The sequence below is a fragment of the Sinocyclocheilus grahami genome, unplaced genomic scaffold, assembly GCF_001515645.1.
Source record: "Sinocyclocheilus grahami isolate Dianchi unplaced genomic scaffold, SAMN03320097.WGS_v1.1 scaffold169.1, whole genome shotgun sequence".
Classification (NCBI taxonomy): Eukaryota; Metazoa; Chordata; class Actinopteri; order Cypriniformes; family Cyprinidae; genus Sinocyclocheilus; species Sinocyclocheilus grahami.
Genome location: NW_015505348.1, coordinates 727,811 through 733,210, shown reverse-complemented (window position 1 = coordinate 733,210; position 5,400 = coordinate 727,811).

The window sequence follows — 5,400 nt, the reverse complement described above, 5'->3', positions numbered from 1 at the left end:
ATCTTCATATAACGTTAGCCAACATATTAAAACACAAGTCAAAAACAATAGGAAGGTTTATCAAGAGATGGCATTAAAATGGCTTTTAAAAACATACTTCGTGTAGGCTATATCGTCTAAAAACAAAATGCAACAATGCCCATTTTACTTACTCAGACCATGCGTTATTTGTTCAGTGAAATTATCAACGTGGTCTGGTGAAAGACGGGACCTGAGGCGATTAACAATAAAATTCCTGCACTTGAAAAAACACGCTCGGCAGGAACTGAAGTCGCAGGCACGCAGAGATAACGAAAAGCAAGCCGATAGAGTTTCAGAAAGCGCCTGGACATCCCGCACCACCACCGAAGTGGGTCTTCGTTAAAGGAATAGACGGCGCGGACGGGATCACAGGTTGTAGTGAATGACGTGATTGACATTTGCTGGCTTTGGCCAGCCTCTAAGCTAACGCCTACGTGCCTGTATTGAATATGATTACGCATCGCTCCAGTAGAGTTATTGTAAGACAATTTGACATTACACAATTTACACACAACTTTTCCATTTCCTTCTAATTCAAAATAATCCCACACCTTCTCATCTTTCGCATGGTCATTTTTGAACTTGCTGCAACTGACACGTGAGGTCTGAGGTAAAAATGTAGTTTCCGCCCAGATAAACTTTTTAAAATAATGTATTATTTTTCAAATGTTTTATTTTAACTTGTTATTTAAAATGTTTTAAATGCAATGTTAAAATGATGGTAATTTGAATTATAAAAATCATGTTGTTTTTTGGGGGGGGTTTTTCTGTCGTGTAATCGACTATTGTTTTCAGTGTCGGCTAGTAGGAACTGTACCGTTTAGTCGACTAGACCCGCACATCCCTAGCTGGAAGTTGCACTTTCAAATGTTGAAGTGTTTCTAAAACAACTCTTTGTTTGCTCCGTAGACATTTATCTTTAAACAATGTATTGATGTATTGCGTTTCACTTCAGTTTATTCTTTAAATCTTTATTTGGTCTTAAAAAGGTCCTAAAGTCTTGAAATTGCCATCGTAAAAACCTGCAGAAACCCTGTGTTTATTCTTGTAATTCCAGTCCTTTTTGAGGTTTATAATGTCCTCTTTTTTTTCTTGTGGTGTTCTACAGAAGTTCTCAAACACTTTGACTTCTTCCCCCCCCAAGGTTATTCCAAGAAAAACGATTGTTTTGGATGTCTGGTTGAACCGGATTCTTAAAGCTTGGTTAAATAAGCATGATATGTCTTATTTGAAGCCTTTGCCCTCGCTCTGAATATTTGATTAACTTGTTAGCGTGACTATCTTTCCTGACATGATGTAGCTTCCTTCCAAAGTAATGTGTTGGAAGAGTTTGCTGCATGTGATCCTCGACAAAACCTCCAAAGCTCAGTTGTTGGAGAGCGTAAAAATATATTTGATCAATCTCCCAACAACTGGTAGCATTTCCAAAAATGAAAATTGTCATCACTTGCTCACCCTCATGTCGTTCCAAACCTTGTGTAAGTTTCGGTCTTATGTTGAACGCAAAAGAAGATATTTTGAAGAACCAAACTGTTGTTGGTCCTCATTGACTTCCATAGTAGGCAGGGGTGTCCAAATTTGGCCCATGGATGAATTTCAAATGACCCGCAGCTCGTCTATTAAAATATATTAAATGTGACCCGCCAAGCATAATTGACAAAATATGCAGTTTCACAATGTGACATAAGGTGAAGGCACTAAATTTTAGACCAGATGTAGCAGTAAACGGCGAGTGATAACAATTTCATAACTCATATGCACTGCCATTTGTTTCGCGCACGAGGATTCCTAAACGCACAAAAAAAGAGGAAGAGCACAACTCGTTTGAAGCACGCTGCACAGATCTTTATTAGCTCTGTCTAAAGACAGCACAGCGCGAGCTCAGATCAGATGTATTTTCTTGCTGACAGGTCTCGATCATGCTACCACTAAACAGCGCTGTGAGAAGCGTTTGCGTTTGGCGCAGAGGTTTCCAATGCAAACCACAGATTCCGCTGTGATTTTAAACTACTTTAAAGGCAGATGGAACAGCGCTAACATGTTCAACAACACTGATGCGGAAAACAGGAGGAACATTGTGCAACAACGATGCAGTTAGAGTACTTTTCAATCCACAGATCACCTACATTTAGGCCGACAGTGGATTTACTGTATTAACAATAACTGTGGTATTGTGGCAGAAATGTAGGATATTCATAGCAAATATGATATTATTCATGTATATAGACAAAGTGAATGTAATGTAAGGGAGTAATGAAATCTAGGTCAAATTACAGATATTTTTGTTATAAGTAGTTTTGTGCTTTTCTATTTATACAAAATGTGTTCATAGACTAAAAACCATAAAGCCATTCTATATATTATAATTAAAATTAAGGTTGTCAATATTTACATCCTCAACAAAACTCATGCTACTGTCAACTCAAGCTAATGTCATTTTTATATATCCGCATCCGGTCCCCCGGAGTGTCCATATCGTCGAATCTGGCCCGCTTTAAAAAAAAGTTTGGACACCCCTGATACTAGGGAAAGAAATACTATGAAAGTCAGTGGGGACCATCAACTGTTTGATTACCAGCATTCTTCAAAATATGATCTTTTATGTTCAACATAAGAAAGAAACTCATACATGAGGGTGAATAAATAATGACAATTTTAAATTTTTTTGGGTGAACTATCTAATTTGAGTTACTTTTAGTATTTTTGATGATTGTTTTGATAATCAGCTACACTTGAATGTGTCACAATACGGAAGAACTGTTTCTTCATGACTAACTTTAAAAAGTAATTTTGTTACTTTTTGCAGCATTTTTTTTGTAAAATGAAGTGAAAATCTAGCATACATTGTGTGCAAAAATAATGAAAAATAAAATATAGGCTAAGATATAAAGAGGGATGAGCCGATTTAAACAAATTCTGTCCAATAATTATTTTCAGGTTTTGGCCGATTAGAAAAATGTCTGGTCACACTTTATTTTATGGTCCAGTTCACGCTATTAACAAACGATTAGGCTAACTACGAACGTAGCCTCAGTAAACTTCTAATTTGCTGCTTATTAATAATTGGTAAGGTATTTGTTAAGTTAAGCAGAATGTGCTTTATAACTAATAATAAACATTATAATGTACCAGTGTTTCCCATACATTGATTTATTTGTGGCGCCCGCCACAATATCAAAACTGACAAATAGATTTTTCAAAAGGCTTTGACTTTGTTAAATAAACATGAGTACTGCACGTTTCAAAATCAAAATGCGGCATGGGTGTTTTTATATCACTGTATTTCTGAAGGAAACCGAGTGTTTTCAATGTCATTTTCATTTCATCTAGCATGTAATGTCTGATAAAGCAGTGTTTGTGAGCTCAGCGCTGCTTTGTGTACAGCCGTTACTTGGGAAACCGCTATCTCTCTTGCTCTAAAAGCGAGACCGTGCTGGCAGAAAATTTATTTGCATATATATGCAGCCACAAATAGACTTTTAGTCAACTGAAATGTACATATTCTGTAATATCGGCCAATAACTGATATGGTACCAATACAACCCTCTACATTGTGAGTAAATCACTCGCAAATGCAACTAAATCTTACTCTGGGCGACTAAATAATGTCTAACATTAGCCATTGGCTAATAAATTCTTAGATTTTACACGCCAGTATGTGTGTGAGAGGCGTTCAACACAGATTTTCACTCGATAAACACGCTGACTGAGCGCTTGAGAGTTAAAAAAATTTACTAGCCAATGGCGATTATATTGCCAAGGTGTGCGTAGAGGGTTGCAATATATATCATTTATGCACATACCCAACAAATTAATTTTTTAACGCATCAACTTTTAATAAAGTAAAAGTATGTTTTACTTAGTTTGTAGAAATTTTATAAATATAAATTGGGATAAACGGATATTGACATTTTGGTCAATAATTACTGTTTTAACCAATATTAAAATTATTGAAATGCTACAAGTATATTTTGGTGTTGCAACATAATCATGTACGGCATGAAAAATGTAAAAAAAGAAAAAGAAAAAGGCCGAAATCTGCATGTGTAATTAATTATCCAATATGTACTGTAAAAAAAAAATCTGTAATATCACCCAATAACCGTTATGGTACCGATATATCATTTATGCACATACCCAACAAATTTATTTTTTAACATATCTAGGGATGCACGATATATCGGCCACCATATCGGTATCGGGCGATAAATGCTCATTTTTTCTGTTATCGTATCGGCCTGATAAGAAAATTTGGCCGATATCTTAAAGCCGATAAATAATGCATTATTTCCTTCAGAGACACTTCAGATGCGCGCTGTTCGTTTGCAGCCTTTTGTGCAATTGTACGTTGTAATATTGTGTTTATTTGAAGTATATCTGATTTATCTCATATAGAATGCGTTTGGTTAAGTTAAAAGAGTGCTTCAGTTTACCGGTGATCGTCTTTAGCTCAGCGCACGCAGCTCAAACAGCAGTGCACAACATTAATAACTATGATTGGGAATGTTGTGTATATATATATATATATATATATATATATATATATATATAAATAAAATGTGTGTTGTTTATTTATTTTTATATATTCAATATCGTGTAATTCTATTAGATTTGTTTTTGTTTTATTAAAATGGGAGGGACTGGCAAAGTAGTAGCAGCTGACTTTCTTTTAAAAACGACACAGTGTGTGTTTTATGTATTTTTATTTGTTTCATTGTACAAACTTTATAAATAAAATATGAATTGGGATGAACAGATATTGACAACTTGGCCTATAATTACTGTTTAACCGATATTAAAATTAGTACTTTTTTTTTTTAACAATCATGTACGGTATTAAAAAAAGGCTGAAATCTGCATGTATAATTAAATATCCAATATGTAATGTAAAAAATGTGTAATATCGACTTATAACCGATATAATACCAATGTATTGTGCATCCCTACAAACGTTGCAAAATGTGAGCACAAACTCATATGAGAACAAATGTGAACCAATTTTGCATTCCTCGTCAGCTATTTTCATTCATTGATTTGTATCATTTTGACAAGTGTATAAGCTGCGTTTTGTTCTCTGGTTGAGGAACTGAAGATGCAGGGTGATAGAGGTAGAGAGAAGCTTGCGTGTGTGTTGGCGTTCTCTGCTGGGGGGCTTGAGCCGAGGGCAACCACTCTTCATTTTCAGCCCACATTTTTGCTGCACACATGAATGCACGCTGTTGCTGTGTCACATGATCCGGAGAGAAAGAAAGCAAGGAAAAGCATCTTGTCCGTCACTCACTTGAATACCTTATTCACGAAAACGTGCTACTAAGCAACTCGTTTCTGGCGCGGGTACGTCTGAATGACAACCCGGACTTCCAGGTTTCTTGTTACGCC